Raw genomic sequence first — 20,188 nt, 5'->3', positions numbered from 1 at the left:
GGGGGGGGTGTCACACAATCTCTTTTTTATCAGAGAACCACTGATAAAGTGGTTCAGTGCTGAACCACTTCCACATGCAGCGCCTGGGATAAAGCAACGGCATACATGACATCAAGGAAATGTGCAAGGGATTGGCAGTTCGCAACCTTCCGGCAGAGAAATCTGAAATGATCGGTCATGAGAAGTGGGTCAGCGCCTCTACATTTGCTGCACAAGTAATAACACAAGCAAGAACCTTCCTAAGAGTGTTTTATAGTATTTTTCATGGCACAACTGGTACTTTTTGGTCTATTAATCCACACTTTCCTACTTCTATTCATATACTTTATATGTATTTATTTGTTGAGTTATATATTTAAGCTGAACTTGGAAGGACAGTTATTTTTAAGAGGCTGCCAACATGAGTCAGGAGGAACCTCAGAAACCTGGCTTGCACTGGCTCTGGCATAAGGAGCCTTGACAGCCAAAACCAACCAGAAGGTTGATGCGATCCAGGTTTCCAAAACATGAGAGAAAAGAAAAGGCATCCTTTGCCTTCTTCCATCAGGCCTTTAAAAATATGTATCAGGCCATTTACCAAAAAGGACTCCTTCTGTAAGGTCACCAACCACTTGCTGGTGTGTTCAGAGCGCAAAACTAGATGTCCATTCATCAGTCTAGCTTCAATCAAGATACAGCTTTCTTCGCCTTGGATGGAGACGAGGTACGGAAGAGATATGGTACCCAGTGGGCCAACACACCGGAGCGATCCAACACAGCTGCTTTCTAAATGAACGGCCCTGAGTCTCTGCACCGACAGCCTTCCAAAACTAATTGTGGCTGTGGGGATGAAGAGGACAGTTTCTCGGCTTCTGTGCCTTTAAGGTTATTTCAACTTTCCACCTCTGTTAACCCTCCCGCAGGAACTTTTGACAGAGAGCTCTCCTTAAGTCTCACAGGCAGCGACGTCTAGAAGAAAAACATCTCGTTCCTCACTAGATAGCTGAAAACTGTCTCCCCTCTTTTGGAGATCAGATTCAAGGGGGCTTGAAGACGACCTGAGAGTGTTTATGACAGACAGACTCCTCCTGGATTTCAGCTTGGGACAAACAAACCTTTCACATGAGTCCTTGCAAACAGACAGTGCTCTGTTTGAATGTCTGAACCCCATTCTAGTACAAACATGCTTGGCAACCTAGTGCCAGCATTTTCTTCTTGGCAAACTGCTCTGCCGCCACCATGGATATTACCACTTCGGGATCCCTGCGACTTTCCTTTCCTCCCCCGCACCCCATCCCCATTCCCCTGAGATACTATCTGTGCCCGGGCGGTAGGGGCAGAGGCTGTGCCTCTAGGTGCCAAGGAGCTGTCAGCGCCCCTGGCAGGGGCCTGGTCCGTGCCACACTTCTTCTCCTGGCGCCCCCGTGGTCTGACACCAGGACAGAATACGGCCACTTTTTCATCATCTGACTGTTAACTCAGATGCAGACCACAGGGCCGACAAATCAGCTCGTGGGTGATAGCTCAGGCACGGGGACATCTAGCAGCATCTTGACTCCAGGGATTTTCTTCTCTCATCTCCTAAGTTTCTCTTCACAGGGGACATGGTAGAGAGAAATCACCTTTCTCAGCTCTCATCTCTGTTCCTCTGGGAAGATCTTAGACTCCTCTGACAGCAGGAAAGCTGTAGCCTTCGCAGATGATGAATCCATCCCCCTCTTTACATTGAAAACTTTCTCTTATGAGAGGCTCAATTCCTTACTGGATGATCAAGAGCTACTTTTTTGTAGGGACTAAAACAGAAGACTTGGAAGTGGTCTTAAAGATCATTTGATTTTGTGGCTTCATGAACTGAAATTCTAATTTAGAGATCCTTGGGCCTCAACCTCTGCTCCCTGCCCACCCCCCATCCTCACCTCCAAGTCTTTGGCTCATTCAACAGAGGCTGGTGGGAGGCCTAGAATTCTCCAGGGGTTTCTGAAGCCACATTTAAAAACCACTGATGTAATCCAACTTCCTCATTTTCCTAAGGCACAGAGAAGTTAGGTTATTTGTCAAAGGCCACACAACAGTTAATGACAGGCCAGAGACTTCACCCTAGCCCCTGCTGTGCCAGGCCAGTGACATTCTTTCCTGCTCCTTCCTAAGTATTTAGTTAGCATTCTGCAAAACCACAATCATTGAGTCTCTGCTAATAAGGATAATGCCTTCTTAATGAATACATAATTCAATTTCTTTGAATTCATTATACAACCTCTACATTTTTAGAGTCTTATATGCAAGTGAAGTGTCACCTTCCTAGGAGTGTTTTCTAACAGAATAAAGGATTCCTCATTAATTCACCTTCATATTCTAAAGGTGCACGAGACTTTACAGTGAACAAACCAGAAGTATACTGAATGAAACTTTCTTTCAGAAAACCGAGGAAATGATCAATGGACTAACATATTTGCTAACTTTTGCAAACAAAATACACACATACACACCCTCTTCAGCTTACAGCTCCAGGAATTATTATGTGAGGAAAAAAGTTAAAAGCTTTCACTGTCATACCAGGTGAACTGGTAAGCACACGGGAAATTTTGTTCACTACTATACTCCATTTTCATCACTCATGCCATTTATATATTAGCTTGGAATACACACTGGAGAAGGAAATGGCAACCCACTCCAGTATTCTTGCCTGGAGAATCCCATGGACAGAGGAGTCTGGCAGGCCATGGTCCATAAGATCGCAGAGAGTCGGACACGACTGAAGTGACTAAGCACGCACACACTGGAAGTCAAATAATAAAACTGCATTTTGCTAAACTATTCTAAAATGAAGCCTTTGGGCAAATGATCGTGGCATCTCCAGCCCCTCTCCCCCACCCCCCATTATTGAGAACGAGTTGGGTACAGACTCTGGGTTTTCCCTTTACTGGTGAGGAACAATTGAATGAGTAACAAGTGAGGGCACAGAGGTGGTTCCCCCGCCCACAGACCCGGACGCATCTCTGCACATTTTGAAAGGCAGGCTCAGGATTACTGCTGCACCCACGCCACATGCCAAAAAACCACCACTTTTAAAGTCAACTTATGTAAAACGCAGCAGTCTTCCCTGTTAGAAGCTGGAGAAGGCTGCTCTCTGCTCATGCTAAGATGCATCAAGGAGTCAGATTTTGTTAAGTTGGCATCTAACTTACACAGCTGACATTAAATGTTTACAGGTATTCATTGTGTACAGGTGATTAAAAATGAAGTTAGCCTTTATTGCATGGCAACAAATCAGGAAACAGAGAAACCGGTCATTGCTCAATCTTTAAACTGTTAAAAGATGAAACATGCTTCAAGTGGTACCAAGCCCAAGATATTTTCTTTTTCAGTAAGTTCTTTTGAGAGCAGAAAGTATTGACCTTAGCTCCACCTGTTATGTATTTACTGCTGCTGCTAAGTCACTTCAGTCGTATCCAACTCTGTGTGACCCCATAGATGGCAGCCCACCAGGCTCCCCCGTCCCTGGGATTCTCCAGGCAAGAACACTGGAGTGGGTTGCCATTTCCTTCTCCAATGCAGGAAAGTGAAAAGTGAAAGTGAAGTTGCTCAGTCGTGTCTGACTCGTAGCAACCCCATGGACTGCAGCCTACCAGGCTCCTCCATCCATGGGATTTTCCAGGCAAGAGTACTGGAGTGGGGTGCCATTGCCTTCTCCGTATGTATTAACCATCTTAACCATGTATTACTTAAATTTTTTGATCCTGGAGCTCTTTCATTTTTAAAAGTTTGTGTATAGACTAGAGATAGTATGTATTTACTTACAAGAATGCAAATTCAAAAAATTACTCAAAACATATTGACTTTTAGCATCTTGATACTGTATCTTGCAGGGCATGATGGTACAGGCCATAGTGCTTCCAGTAATACCTTGTTACAAAGATTATATATAATCATCCTACAGTAAATAACACAGACTCTAAAGTGAAAAACCATATCAGATTCTGAAATATATAATGTCTCCTTCTGAACTTCCAACCTTATAGTCTTCTGAAGTACTACGTCCAGAAGCATGAAAAACAGAGGTGATTTCTAATCTGGTAACACACCATGAATTAGTGAATTATTCTCATAGTTCTTGCTCTAATTAAGGTTAAATAGAAAAGCACCCATTGGCTATTCCAACAGACAACCAGAGTTTCTGGTTGTGTAGTTATTTCCCTCATAGGGGTCCACCTCAAAGGTATGAGACACACAGGTTTTCGAGAATTATGCTGGAAACAGATGTTTACGTAAAACAAAATACACAGGATGGTCAAACTTGCTGAAAATAAAGATTCTTGGACACTAGACCCATTTAATATTATACTTCAAGCTAGAAACAAAGAAGGTTAACTAACATATTCATATGGGGGCCAATTTTTTTCCATCCATAACATGCAGAAAACCTTAAGAGCCTTTTCCGACAAGATTTCTTTTAAGCCCTACAAATACTTTTAAGTACAACCTCCCCAGACTTTAAACAAAAAAAAAAAAGTTTATTTAAAGGTGTAAATGAAGTCAATCAAATAAACAACAAATATTTACTGAGAACTTTCTATGTGGCCAGGATTACGTTTCTAAATCCCATTACAAAATTATTTAACTTTATAAAGAATGTCAATAAATAGTCTTCCAAAATGTGCCTAGGGCTGTAATTCCATCTAGTTTCTATGATGACACCGTAAACCCTGGATGGAATTACAATCTTAATGTGGACAATCAGGGTGCACTACTCTTCGTGCTTGGGGAATCCATGATGAACTCAACTTCTAAAATAATAACCACCAAGCCTTTGGCATGTAATTACAACCAGGAAGCCAAGCCATCCACTGGCTAGTACATAAGAAATGTTCCATTGAAAAGTACCTCTCACCTCACTGTAACAAAATCTAGTTAATACATCTGAAAAACCTCTTCATCTCCAAAATTAAACTTTCTACTTTTGTCATGAGAAAATATCCAAAAGGGTTTACTTTACAGATATGTTAATATATTTGGTAGGGACCAGACCATCTGATATTCAGAGAAGGAAATGGCACCCCACTCCAGTACTCTTGCCTGGAAAATCCCATGGATGGAGGAGCCTGGTGGGCTGCAGTCCATGGGGTCCTCTAAGAGGACCGCTAAGAGTCGGACACGACTAAGTGACTTCACTTTCACTTTTCACTTCCATGCATTGGAGAAGGAAATGGCAACCCACTCCAGTGGATTCTCTTGCCTGGAGAATCCCAGGGACGGGGGAGCCTGGTAGGCTGCCATCTATGGGGTCGCACAGAGTCGGACACGACTGAATGACTTAGCAGACCATCTGATATGACCAGTAAATTCTTAGAATCTTCCAATCTCACCTTCAGACACCTAAAACGAAAGTCTTAAAGGGCAATAGATTAAGAAACAAGGGGGAAAAATCATACTTAAGAGCCCTAAGAAATTACTGGCATGTCTTCTAATTCCTTGAGATGAACCTGACTTCTATTCACATACACAAAGCCAAGTGTCTTGTGTCTGCAAGAGGGGGAACAAAAAAAGATTTATCTGGAGAGATTAAACTCAGGATTATAGAAAAATGAATTTAGAAACAAATCCAGAATTTTCCTGGGAAAACAAAAGACAATGATACTATGAATCAGTGTCTTTTTTTTTTCTTTCCTCAAGAAGCCTGGATAAAAGAAGAAACACACACACACACACACACACACACACACACGATAACAAGCACCACAGGGTATGAAGGCAAACATGCATATAAATTCAATCTATATATCTGTATTTAGGACACATATGGCTTCCTTTATCATATCTAACTTTATTTGGTACTTGTAGAGGTCACCAAACCTCTATAAAAATCAGTATTGCCATAGCAACTAAGAGGCTAAAAAAAACCTCTGTCCGAAGGCCTCATCAAATCCAATATAAGGCATACAGAAACTGTCCTTTATGTGGCCACCTTTAACACCATCATGCTTCTAACAGCAAAGGTACGTGACATTCCCATGAAAACTCAGTTCCTCCAGGGACCACTTATGGATTATGCTTACTGAGTTCCTACAACACTGACAGTTGAGAACTTACTAATAGCATTAGCTCTTCAGCTTATTTTCAAACTCCAGGCAGTTGTATCACAGCAGTTACCTAAAGTAAAAAGCAGTCAGACAGGAGATAGTAGGCCAAAACAACTCTGATGAATTTCCATGAATATGAAATATATCATTTAGTGGCTTTTCTTAAAAAACTTTGATTAAAAAAAAAATGGACTGATGAAATGTCTGCCTCTTGGGAGTTCATCCCTCTCCTATAACCTGAGAAAACACACGTGGTACAAGTGAATAATTTTTCTTAGAAGAAGTAATTCCTCTTCTTCTTTTTATTTTTTGGCTGTGCTGGTCTTAGCTGGGCGTGTGGGATCTAGTTCTCTGACCGGGGATCAAACCCAGGCTCAAGTGGTAGAGTCTTAGCCAATGGATCAATAGGGAAGTCCCAAGAAATAGTTCTTGAAATAGCTCTGACGTCACAGAAAGAATAAGAAGAAAAAGGGCTCTAAGTTTAACTCCAGCAGTAAGGTGGTACTAGCCTACCAACTCAGTTAAGAGTTCAAGGCTTTCCTGGTTGAGACCTCTATCCCAGTGACAGGAAAAACGCCTGACTCTGGCCTTTGCCCACGGTTCTCCGAGGAAACTCAGAAATGGTTAAGTAAGTACCTGTTCAACACTGAAGCACGCTAACATTGAAGGCTGAGTAATTTTCGACAAGTTGTAACATGCTGTTGATGGAATATACCCATCCTCACTCAACATAATACAGCAAACCAAAAAATAAAATAAGGGGAATGGGGAAAAGAAGGAATTCATTATACGCCCACTTTCTACAGAATATTCCTGGTGATCCTTGCTGTCCTGCTGCTACTGCTAAGTAGCTTCAGTCGTGTCTGACTCTGTGCAACCCCAGAGATGGCAGCCCACCAGGCTCCCCCGTCCCTAGGATTCTCCAGGCAAGAACACTGGAGTGGGTTGCCATTCCCTCCTTTATCGGATCTTCTCGACCCAGGGATTGAACCCAAGTCTGCTGCATTATAGGAAGATTCTTCACCATCTGAGCTACCATGGAAGTAATGGGGCTATCTAAAAAGCACTGCCATTCTAGAACTACCAATAAACTACTTCAAAAATTAAGCTTAACATCTTGAGATTCCCACTAATGACATTCCTGACAACTACCAAAAGCTGGGTAGATAGCTCTTCTTCCTTCCTGTCATGCTTTACTGAAAGGAAGCAAGAAAATAGATATGTTTGGTGGTGTGTGTGTGTGTGTGTGTGTAAACATATACCTTTCCTATATGCAGCAGGAATTTCCTGTCTGGTATATTTTAAAGCAAATCAAGACAATACTCTTCAGGACAGAGCCTGTGAGTCAGGCAGTATTATGGGGCTAAAATGCTTGGGACTGCTTAAGTCATAGGAAAGCAAGTTGAAAGGCCTGGGGCTATTCCACTCCAGACAGAAAAGAATGGGAAAGAAGATGAACTGTGTTGGCAGTTAGAATGCTTTTTGACAAATGTTCTCATTTGCTTCCTCATTTGGAGTTTTTAGCAACTACAGGAGAACAAGATGAAACAATCAAAAATGGCACTATTTAAGACCTACTGTATAGCACAAGAAACTCTAGTCAACATCTTGTAATAATTTATAATGAAAAAGAATCAAAAACTGAATATATATACATAACTAAATACTTATATATAACTGAATCATTTTGCTGTATACCTGGAACACCACAAATTATATTTCAATTTTAAAAATGAAAAAAAGGTTTACATGGTAAACCATAGAGGAATAAGTTGTTTTTTAAAAAATATTATAGAGGAGGGAGGGGACATGAAGAAAAAAATAAAAATAAAAAACATTATTTGTTCTCTGGTTGGAGAAGCTCTCAGAGAATACAGTCCTGATAGATGATGATATTCGGTACTCAATGCCATCGGCAACTTGACCTTCTCCAGGCCACACAGCCCAGTACTGTCATGCCTCCACTTGGAAACTAGATACAAGGAGGACATTTGTTTATTCACATTACCGAAGAGGTAAACTCCAAAGCTCTCCTGGACGTGTGACAGGTCTCCAGCAGCTCCTTATTCTTTACAAGTAATTAACCTCTTGATGGGCTTAGAGCAGTCACAGCGTTAGAAGCCACAGCACACAGCTGATAAGTTGTAAACCCTGGGGAGAGAATAATTGCAAAATAGATTTCCAGGCTCATTGGAAAATAGATTTCCACTTACTGAAAAAAAAAAAAAAAATAGACTCAACTTTTCAGGAACATCTGAATCACAGAATTGCAGCATTGGCAGGGAATTTAGAAAATGATGCTACTGCAACTTCTGACACCAATAACAAGAAAATGGAGGTACAAAGAGTGACTTGCCCAGATACAGTCTCAGTTCAGTTCAGTTCAGTCGCTCAGTCGTGTCCGACTCTTTGCGACCCCATGAATCGCAGCACACCAGGCCTCCCTGTCCATCACCAACTCCCGGAGTTCACCCAAACTCATGTGCATCGAGTCGGTGACGCCATCAGTCTACTGGACACAAACTGGGTTAGCACTGCCTCAGGTCAGACCTGACCATCCAGCGTGGCAAACTTTCACATCCAAGCCCCTTCATAAATCATGCTGGTGCCATTCAGACAACCTTCCTGCCCTTAGGTCACCCGATTACGTTTTAGGAAAGGACTAGGAGATAATGACTAAGCTATGAAAACTGAGAATGTGACAAAGGAAAGGCGCGAGGGAAGAGAGACAATGAGAAAAGAGCCGAAAGACAACTCATGCTTTCAGTGCTCGCAAACACCACTTGTGCTTCTCCCTGCATTTAAGTGCATGATGAAATCTGTGATACAAGCCTCATGTATTCTGCAGTGACGAGGACAATTTCTGGCCAGAATCTCGTGGAAAGTGTCACAGAAACATTCCTTTGGAAGCAGGTCCCAAATCTTGACATGTTCCTTTCACCACAGTCATCACGAAGTCTCACGGCAAAGCTCCTGAGGGTAGGGACCTGGTCTGTCTAGTTCACTATGATACTCCCTGGACCTGGGGAATATGCAGCCCAGAGCACATACTCTGTAAAATGTACTGAAAGAATGAATAAAAACTCCTAAGAGGAAAGAAGAAGAAATATGCATAGTTTGGAAATGCATATGCAGTATTATCATTTCCTCTAAGGAAAAATGAAAAAGATACCTATTTGAAATGTAAACAAATGTGAAAAGATAGGTGGTTTTTTTTTAATATTTGTAAAAAGTTAAAAATGTAAAGCACCTATTAAACAGTTACCATCACTTCCATTTATTAAGTAGGTACCATTAGTTAAGCCAACACAGTTCTCAGGTTATAAAGAGCTTACAGCCCCAAGCACAACATCAAGAAAACACCTTAATTAAAGGGTAGCAAATAAATAGTTACTGGGAAGATACCATGAACAAATAATAAAAGAAAAAGCAAATGTAGTTGGAATAGAATAGAAATGGAAGCTCTACGCACTGGGTGTTCAGACAGAATAAAGGTGATCATTGTATATTTTCTAATGACCACCATATAGTTCATATAATTGACCTGTGTGCAACCACTGAAATCAACATTTCTCTCTGTGCTTTTAAATCCGAACCTATACTTTAGCAGCTCTATCTCAGCCCCAAATAAACTATCTGACAAATAATTTGGACAATTACTTTGGGTCCTCATATAACTTGCTGGCTCTCTAATGAAATAAACTTATAAATTAAGTATGAGTTCAGTTCAGTTCAGTTGCTTCGTCGTGTCTGACTCTTTGTGACCCCATGAATCACAGCACGCCAGGCCTCCCTGTCCATCACCAACTCCCGGAGTTTACCCAAACTCATGTCCATCGAGTTGGTGATGCCATCCAGCCATCTCATCCTCTGTCATCCCCTTTTCCTCCTGCCCCCAATCCCTACCAGCATCAGGGTCTTTTCAAATGAGTCAACTCTTCGCATGAGGTGGCCAAAGTACTGGAGTTTCAGCTTCAGCACAGTCCTTCTAATGAACACCCAGGACTGATCTCCTTTAGGATGGACTGGTTGGATCTCCTTGCAGTCCAAGGGACTCTCAAGAGTCTTCTCCAACACCACAGTTCAAAAGCATCAATTCTTCGGCGCTCAGCTTTCTTCACAGTCCAACTCTCACATCCATACATGACCACTGGAAAAACCATAGCCTTGACCAGACGGACCTTTGTTGACAAAGTAATGTCTCTGCTTTTTAATATGCTATCTAGGTATAGGTAGGTATAATATGAACAAATGTAATTATAAGATTTGCCAATTTTAAGGACTTGGGAAAGACAATTAGATCCAATTAATATACTCACATTTGCATGAAAGTGAAAGTGAAGTCGCTCAGTCGTGTCCGACTCTTTGTGACCCCATGGGCAGTAGCCTGCACCAGGCTCCTCCGTCCATGGGATTTTCTAGGCAAGAGTACTGGGGTGGGTTGCCACTTCCTTCTCCAGGGAATCTTCCCAACCCAGGGATCGAACCCAGGTCTCCTGCATTGTAGACAGATACTTTACCATCTGAGCCACCAGGGAAGCCACATTTGCGTAATGGGAAGTAAATACAAATAAATTTTTCTTTTAAAAAAATTAATATGATTTTAGCCATTATAAATGCCTAATAATAAAGGTAACAAAATCAGCAACCACTTTGAAAAATAAAGGCTATGGAATAAGCATCACCAATTCAACAGACATGAATCTGAGCAAACTCTGGGAGATAGTGAAGGATAGGGAAGCCTGGTGTGCTGCAGTCCATGGGGTAGACTGAGCAACTGAATGACAACATGGAATAAGCACCATAGTAGGTGCTTTACACGTACCTCAAGTGGCTATTCTACCTTTTTGCTTTACAGATGAAGAAACAGGCTCTAAAGCTAAATAAGGTGGCAGATAGGTCTTCAAAGATAGGAAGATACGTTTAAATGCATAGCTCTTGATCTATTCAATGGCTGTATATCTGTACACTGAGCAGTCAGGCAGCATAATGATGAGACCTAGGCTTTGGAGTGGAGAAGGCCATGGCACCCCACTCCAGTACTCTTGCCTGGAAAATCCCATGGATGGAGGAGCCTGATAGGCTGCAGTCCATGGGGTCGCTAAGAGTTGGACACGACTGAGTAACTTCACTTTCACTTTTCGCTTTCATGTATTGGAGAAGGAAATGGCAACCCACTCCAGTGTTCTTGCCTGGAGAATCCCAGGGACGGGGGAGCCTGGTGGGCTGCCGTCTATGGGGTCACACAGAGTTGGACATGACTAAAGTGACTTAGCAGCAGCAGCAGCAGCAGGCTTTGGAGCTCAAGCTCCTAGGTTTACATTTCAGCTGTACCACGTGCTAGCTATACACCCTGACCCCTCTGTGCCTCTGTGTCCTCATCTCTTAACATGGAATCATAACAATACCAAAAGACCTGCTACCTACCAGCTCATCAGGTGGTTGTAAGGACTAAGTGAGGTAATACACATACAGCCCAGAGAACACCGTCAGGACTCAAGACTGTCACCTGTGCCAAGGTTTAGTATCCTTAGGGATGCTAAAAAGAACACTGAATTTGGAGTCAACTAGCCTCAGACACACACACACACACACACACACACATTATCTAAATACTGTGTGACCTTTCCCAAGTCACTTAAACTTGCTGAGCTTCATCTGTAAAAATGAGATGCCAGCTGCCTTGTATTTCTCCCCAGGATTGTTATAAGTAACAATTAATAGACAATGTATGTGACAGTGCATTAAAGGATTCAAAAAAGTGCTCTGAACTACCACAGCCATGTGAATTATTAGCAACTTTCAGCCTCTCAAAACCAAAGAGCTCGTCTTTATTACATTCTCTCCAGCCTGAGAATTTAACATTGAGCATTGGTTCCAGTCTTCACACTGGACTACTTATAATAATAGAACAAATGTCTGGTCATTCAGGACTCGATCAAACGGAACTCTATTAACTATCTCCTTCTGCACACCCACCGTGAGAAGGTAATTGATGTTCACCATGACCCCAGAGCACTCCAAGACTCTGAAGTACCTTCGGGGAAAGATTAAATTATGTTCAGCCTAGTTTATTAAGAAATGTATTTAATTATATTCAAGATCTTTGAAAATTCATGACCTAGAGAGTAATCACAGGTTCTCTGGTCACTGGAAGCTTCTGCTCAACATCCCATCCCCAAATGCACTTTATCAGAGTTTACTCTAAGATACAGGCCACCCTGGGATAAGAAATACTGGGAATCCAGTGTGGTAATTATACAAGTCAAAAGAACTTTGTCCTGAGCAATCCTCAAGGACCACAGAAATAGTAAAGTCAAAATCTTGAAACAACGAAAAATTTGTAAGATTCCAACATGTTTCGAATATATTATAATCTTGGCTTTGTTAATAAGGAATTTAAACATTTGAACAAGGAATACCATAAAAACACACCATTAAATATCTTATTATTCTCAGTACTTAGAAGTGTAAAAACAGATGAGTCATACTGAATATAACACTCCTCAAGAGTAGGAAAATAACATTTTGCTCATTTTTGTCCACTGGTTCACAGAAATTATGTGTATGCTAACGAGGAACATAGTACACAAAGCAAAAAGTTAGACCATATTAGGGGTATGGCTATTTGCCTTTGTCAAAATTACTACAATGCTGTTATGTTATCTTTTCCAATTAAAAACTGGAACACAAATGTGCCTAAGTCCTGTATCTCAGTGCTGGGAGAAAAAGGAATAGTCATCCATTATAACCCTCTGTTCAACAGACGGCTTACCTCTGGAGAATTTTGGAGAATTAAGGAGGTCCTCCCACCTCTGCTTGAACATCTCCAGTGACAGAGGTCTCATTACCTCTTCAATCAGCTTGTTCTATTTTTAGGCAGTCCTGATGCTAGAACATTCTTCCCCAAGTGGAGTCCAACTCTCCTTACCTTTAACTTCCTTCCTGTTCTTAGTTGGGCTCTCTGGACCCACTTCAGTAAAAGTGAGTTCACTTCCCATCAGGCTGTCTGCCAGTTTCACTCACTCTATCAGTTAAATAATGACCTGCTTCTACTCATATTTTTCACTGTTCTACAAACCATGAGGACCATTCTTCAGAGTCATATACCACCAGCTAAGGGGCTTCCCTGGTGGCTCAGTGGTAAAGAATCCACCTGCCAATGCAGAAGACGTGGGTTTGATCCCTGGGTCAGGAAGATTCCCCTGAAGAAGGAAATGGAAACCCACTCCAGTATTCCTGCCTGGGAAATCCCATAGACAGAGGAGCCTGGCGGGCTGCAGTTCATGGGGTTGCAAAGAGTCGGACACAACTTAGCAACTAAACAACAGGGCTCCCGGGCTCCAATCTCCATGAAGACTGTGATGGCCAGGGTCCTATGGTCATCAGGGTACTCTGTGGACTTTCCTGGGACCCCACTATCACACACACTGTTTCTGTGAGAAATGTATTCTGAGTTCCCAAGGTATGACTTATCATCTTTCTGAAAAGATCCATTTATAAACTACTATTTCTACTTACAGGGAAAATACACTTAAGAAAAACTCCACGAGGTATAAATTATCACTCTGTCTTCTTACCTGTCTTATGAGCCAAGTAAGTATTTTCGTGTGTGCATAAAAATCCTCAGCTACTCCTCCCTTGGCTAAAAGGAGCTGACTAGAAGCAGCGTTAGCAAACCCATACTATTCAGATCTCTTCTGCTGCCCGGGATCACAGAGGCTGAAGACAAATGCCCTGAGTATCTCTAAGTCACCAGTCTACCAGGTGTTTACCTACGTACACCATGCCCAGCCAGGCATGTGGGACAAATCCAGCACTCTGGGACCTGCTGGCATTGACATCCCTTCTGAAGCTCCTGGTCTATACCTTAACAGGCCTTTATGTATACCTTGCAGTAAAAGCAATGAAGTCCTATACGATGTCTTACTAGCAGCTTTGTCTTGAATCGTAAACGGCTTAAGCAGAGAGGTGATCGTATTTATTTTTATTATTTTATCCAATGCCCGTTTCGGGCTGTTACTAAAATTTTTAAATGTCATGCACACAGACAGCCCTTACTTTATATATGAATGGCCCAATTTAGCTGGGAACCGTCCTTCCTGAATCTCTCAGTCTCCACCACAGAGAACGTGGCCAGCACTGCCTTGGGCCAAACTGAATAGCTGGAGAGAGTCAGGGGTTAGAATCAGGGTATACAATCCAGCCCAGTAATTTTATAAGCTTGCTTATCTGGTTTCCCTTAAGTTTACAACAGATCAGATACAGGCAAATGAAAGGAGCTTTAAGACATGACAATCAAGAAAAGTGGATAAGGCAGAGGCCATGGCATCAAAAAGAATTATGAGCTTCTGGGGCCTCATGCATGACTCTACTATATCAGTGTAATCACTTCAGAGAAATGACAATAAATCTCCAAGAAGAAAGTTAAATTATGTTCACTCTACTGTACTCTATTTAGGAAACTTTATACCACATTTTGGGAGAAGGCGATGGCACCCACTCCAGTATTCTTGCCTGGAAAATCCCATGGACAGAGGAGCCTGGTAGGCTGCAATCCACGGGGTCACGAAGAGTCAGACACAACTGAGTGACTTCACTTTCACTTTTCACTTTCATGCATTGGAGAAGGAAATGGCAACCCACTCCAGTGTTCTTGCCTGGAGAATCCCAGGGACGGGGGAGCCTGGTGGGCTGCCATCTATGGGGTCGCACAGAGTCGGACACGACTGAAGCGACTTAGCAGCAGCAGCAGCATACCACACTTTGCATTGATTTCTGCCTGAAAACGTTGAGGTTTTGTTTTTTTTTTTTTTCCCCTTCTAACAAAGTCAGCACTTGATGTATTTAAATATTCTGAGTCAATATACTATATCTGAAAGCAGTTAATTCCAGGAGTACGCAAAATTAAATATTTAAATCTTTACTAGGGAAATCTGAAGTAAGAACAGAAGTGAATAATCATTAAGAAATTCTAAAGAAGTAATGGGTTTGCCTTCTCTTGTGGAGAGGAACATTTGAAGGAAAGAAATTTACTTGCAAATCTATACTGCTCAGAAGTCCAGCTGTTGTAAAAGCCCTTACGTTTAGGTGGACCCAGAGAATTCTGACACCTCTCACAAGAATAATGTGAAGAGTTCTCTCCCCTTCTCGTTTTCAATAAAAAGATGGTTTTGATTCTAAAAGCTAAGAGGGGAAAAAAAAACTAGGGATGCTTTTAGTGTAATACTTTGCCAGCTCATCTCTTAAACATCCTTGCTATGTGGATATGATACTTCCATTAATAAGAGTTTTAGGGAAATTCTGGCATGGCTTTTTTACTCTTGGAGGACACTGCCCTGGGCTTATTTAGTGCCAACATCACCATTTTAAAGTGGAAATGCCTCAGCGAGGTGAGGAATGGAAGTTCGTCAAACTAGCATACCTATCGATGCATTTTATTAAGTGGACTTCCATTGCAGCATATATATCAGATAATTTTGTTTCGGATTACAAATCAGGAAAATTCCTTAACATATTATTAGCGACGGTGTAGTCAGGCCTCCCTATCCGTGGGTTCTGCATCCTTGGGTTCAACCAAGAGCAGGTTGATAGGACTTGAGCATCCTCAGATTTTGGTACCTTTGAGGAACCCTGGAACCAATCCCCCATGGATACCAAAGGAAGACTGTATTATTAAGTGTTAAGGACAAAATAATTCTAAGAAGAAGTAAATCCATCATTACCATCCATCAAATTGTTACAAACTCCACTTCTTTAAATATCTATTAACTTTTTCACCCTTGGACTCCTTGAAGACCCTTCTCAAGCCTTCAATTCCCTTCAAATCCATCTCAAAAAAGTTCATGAGATGCTATATAGAATACAGCTGTTTATTCATCTTTCTAACAACACTTTTTCCATTCTTTTTCTGTACTAAAAGTATTTTAGAGCTTTTATTAGCCGCTTCTTTGCACTTAAATTTTGGGGGAGGGGAGATGGTGGTGGTAATCTGTGGAAAGCTAGCCTAATTTATTTTCCTTTTTTAAAATTTTTTTTTTAAAATTTTTATTGGGGTATAGTTGATTACAATGTTGTGTTAGTCTCAGGTGTACAGCAAAGTGACTCTGTTATACGCACACATATCCCCACTCTTTTTTAGATTCTTTTCCCATATACGCCATTACAGAGTATTGTATAGAGTTCGCTGTGCTATACAGTAGGTCCTTATTAGCTTAAAATTCTTATCCTTTGTTTTCTATAATTATTTTTCCCTACAGTTGCCCCTCACTCCCCAATTCTCTCATAAAAGAGACAAAGCTCCCACTGGGCTTAATCTTCAATATTTTTTGGAGGGGGTTGTTATCAAGAGGATAATTTATTGGTTAAAAGAGCCAAAATAGTGCTTAATGATCATCTAGCGAAGCATATTCTTTTCACAGTGGATGAATCAAGGCAGAGAGCTACAAAGAGTGGGAAAAAACCCTCTATATACAGAGGCCCACCACTGAGAGTATAGGTACTGTGTAGGGCTTCATAGACGTCAGCAGATTGCATCCTCAGACAGGATGCAGGAATTATTATCCCCATTTTACAGGTGAAGAAAGCTGAGGCTCCAAAATATTCCATAATTTGCTCTAGGTTTTTCAGTTAGGAAAGGAATGAGCACAGGACTCATCTGTTCATCTCCACCTCACTTTCTGTTAGGACCTTGGCCTCAAGGCCTAGGCTAGTGTTCCCCTGACTGCATCAGCGTGTTTGCCTGTCCAGTCGTTCAGTCATGTCCAATTCTCCTGTGACCCCATGGATTGTAGCCCACCAGGCTCCTCTGTTCATGGGATTCTTCAGGCAATAATACGGGAGTGGGTTGCCATGGCCTTCTCCAGGGGATTTTCCCGAGCCAGAGATCGAACGCGCATCTCCTGCATCGGCCGGCAGATTCTTCACCACTGAGCCACAGTGGAAGCCCATCAGAGTTTCATTAGCTTCAGGTGTTTTTAATTTACTCACCGGGTACTGCTCTCTGTAGAGAAATGCCCAACCTGTGCCTTCCCAAAGGGACCAAAGACTTCTTCCTTCCAAATTTTTAACCCACTTCTAACAAAGCCACACATGGAGTAAACAGCACCCAAGTACAAATAGTACAAATAAATAATCAAGTCCTGAGAGTCAGTGTGTGCCGTTCTCATCAATAAATAGCTTCAACCACTGGGAAGAGACCCCCCCCAGGCCCTGGGAAGTTTTGCCCAAGGTACAGAACGAGGTCCCTTCCTGAGTCTGTAGGGCTGTGCTGCACACACATCTCATGCGATGCTTCCTGACTGCTCCGAGCACCAGGAGCGTGTACTTGCCCACCCCAACCATCTGTCCCAAGGTCACAGCAGAGATAATGCCACAGGGTAACAAGCAGGGGGGGGAGGGGGGGGCGGGGAGAAAAACTACAACCTCTTGGAGTATAACTTTTAAAACTTGTGAATCACTGTGTCATACATTTGAAAATTATATATCAACTATTCCCCAATTAAAAAAAAAAATTAAACAATGATGAAAGAGAAAAAGACCCAACCAACAAACAAAAGGGGCAACCGGTTCCACTTCTCAGTGATTAAATTTTCACTTGCATGCAGACTGACTGCGTTCATTATTCCTTCGAGCAGTGCCTAGAACCTTCAAGTCTCAACACATCACTCTATCATTAGAGAGTCCCGCTGAAGAAGGCCTTCTCTGATAAATTATTGTGTTAACATGTGAGAGGCTAGAACAAAAATGTGTTTGAGCTGCCCACAGGACCGGCCACTCCCTACCCCTCCCACTCTCATTCCCAATACCTAGGAGGTGATGTTTTATTGTTCCAAGTGTATACTTAACACAACACTGGGCTTTTCTTAAACAAATCAACTTCTTTCCAGAGAGGATTAAACACCTAATGGCTACGGCACGTTAAAATCTCTGCAGCGTTTGTGTATACATTTCCCATGTTATATGATAACATAGACATATTTCAAGTAAGCAAAAATAATAAATTTTCAAGGCCAATCTATTTTAAAAAATAATCTCAATAACGAAAAAAAAATCCTAACTGAAGCTAAAAAGCTACGTCCAATGAAGAAAAAAAACACTCATCCAGGTGTCTCTGGAGAGATGGTTTTTTTCAGTCCCAGACTGAACACACACAAGCTGTGTGTTGTGGGGTTGATCATTTAACTTCTCTATGCCTCAGATTTCTCATCTGTGAAATTAGAACATGAGGATAGATTAAAGCTCTTTCAGCTCTAAGATTCTGATTCTATGACTGTCCTTGCAATTCAGTAAAGTACAATATAGTGTTTAACACGGCCTGCCTTTTCAATGAAGCTAAATTTTTTTAAAGGCAGCAAAGCTCAAATAGGTCAAGAAAACACATCCAGAAAAGAATTTTTCAAAATGTAACCCATGCAACACCACATCTGTCCAGAAATTATTAATATCTGATCTTCCAGAAAAAAGCCCCATTTTTGTTGTATGCAATGTTCAGTTCACCATTGGACAAGAAATGACGAGCCTGTTGAAGTTCTCCTGTGTTTGCTGATCTGCTGTGTACAGCACCTCCCCAACAGAAAGGAACACCTCTATTACTCACTATTAAACTGCATCGAAAAGACTGTGGAAAACAGCTCAGAAATAAGCAAGCAAAATCTTGCTGTCAACTGTCTGAAACTGTTACAAATTACAGGCTAATCTCAGAATCTGTGACCTCACCACCCAGCCTTTGACAAATTGAGTAACTATTTCCCTGTCAGTGACTATGAAAAGAATAAAAATAAAAGGGCAGCAGAACACAGTAGGTGAGGATAGGAAAGCAGAAGGAAAAACGAACACATCTCTCTGAATTCAGAGGCAGATTCCAAGTGGTTTTCAAGGAGGGCTGAAGTCAGAAAAGCAGAGATGTTGTTGCCCTGTTTATTCGTGGTTTTTACCTTTGGCTCCTTAAAGTGAAGTCTGAACACTGTTTGTGGGTCATAGTAAAAGAGAACTCTGAAAGCACAATGAGACTTCCAGGGAGAACTAAAGCCAGACCACACTGCGTGAGCCAGCCAAGCAGATAGTGAGAGGCGATAAGGAGAAAAAGAGGCACTTGTTTTTATTAACAGAAGCCCTCACCAACTTCCTTAGACTTCCCCAAATGAAATGTCAGACTTGCCCAATTTTGAATAAGAATCACCGGTGCCTCTTAGCAGAAACAACATTCAAACTTCAGGACTTGACCACCTAGATGTTGCTCACAGGCAATAAAATGACATGTATAGGTTACATTGCCCAGGAGGAAGCAACACGGTACAGGGTTGAAAAAAAATAAAAATTCTTCATCTGATTTGGATGAAACACACAGCTTAAAATACACTGAACGGCACCAAAAATGATCTGCTGAATGAAAAGAAAAGCCATTCTGACTCAAGGCAAAACAAGCTATTGTTCAGCGAGTGGGGCTTACTCTGGATTCCCACTCTCCTTTGCAATCCCATTTTCGTGAACCGCAGGTGGCAGGCAGGTCCCGCCTTTCAGCTTCCCTGACTGTACACGGGAAGCTTTCCTCACTTCCCTCCTGGCTGCGCCCTCCCTGCTGGTCTAGCTGGTCACTTGCACACATGCTCAACCAAGGGCCTGGGGAGGGACTTCTCTCTGTATCTGGGGTATGGACGAGAAAACACTCCCCGTTCTGCCTCTGTGGTCACTATGTCTCTGCTGGGTACTAGTCTCAGTGTGTTCTGGACTCCCTCCCCACGTCCATTCCTGCCTGAGGATGTGATCAAAGACGGGCAGAAGAGAGCCAAGTCTGAGCTTACCAGGAGATCAGGTTGTCTGGTGCCGAGCAGAAAGTCCAGAGATAAGTGCTGAATCCTGGCCATCTACAGAGCAGCACAAAACTAGTCCTGTTCCTTTTTACTGCTGCGGTTGCCATGGCCGACCCAAACAATATACCCCGGCTTCTCTCTCTCTCCTCCGGCTTCCTAACCACCTCCCACAGACCTCCAGCGTGGGCAGGACCAGGCCCTAACTCCTTGCTGATAGGAATTTAGAAGCTGGAAAGGATTTTGAAAGGGATCATACAGGCAGGTCGGCCCTGAGGGGGTCAAGTGGTCAGCAGATGGTCGGTTTTTAGCTGCAGGGCTCCG

General features: G+C 42.2%; 1 protein-coding gene across 11 annotated transcripts in view; it reads right to left on the bottom strand.

Annotated features, from left to right (window-relative positions):
- Nucleotides 1–20,188, bottom strand: part of ATXN1 (ataxin 1) — a 414,527-nt gene that overhangs the window by 330,201 nt on the left and 64,138 nt on the right. Inside the window, exons 1-2 of one of the 11 annotated variants that reach the window (XM_027525454.1) lie at nt 19,859–20,099; nt 8,065–8,207 (exon numbers count right to left, since the gene is read on the bottom strand). The exons of 7 other annotated variants lie outside the window; for them this stretch is intronic. The gene's annotated coding sequence lies outside the window, so the exon portion shown is untranslated. Of the gene's footprint in view, nt 1–8,064; nt 8,208–10,375; nt 10,396–19,858; nt 20,100–20,188 lie in introns of those variants that run through there. 3 more of the 11 variants (XM_027525453.1, XM_027525447.1, XM_027525455.1) reach the window with 3 other exon arrangements.

This window comes from Bos indicus x Bos taurus, chromosome 23, assembly GCF_003369695.1.
Source record: "Bos indicus x Bos taurus breed Angus x Brahman F1 hybrid chromosome 23, Bos_hybrid_MaternalHap_v2.0, whole genome shotgun sequence".
Classification (NCBI taxonomy): Eukaryota; Metazoa; Chordata; class Mammalia; order Artiodactyla; family Bovidae; genus Bos; species Bos indicus x Bos taurus.
This window is presented reverse-complemented; position numbering and strand designations above follow the sequence as displayed.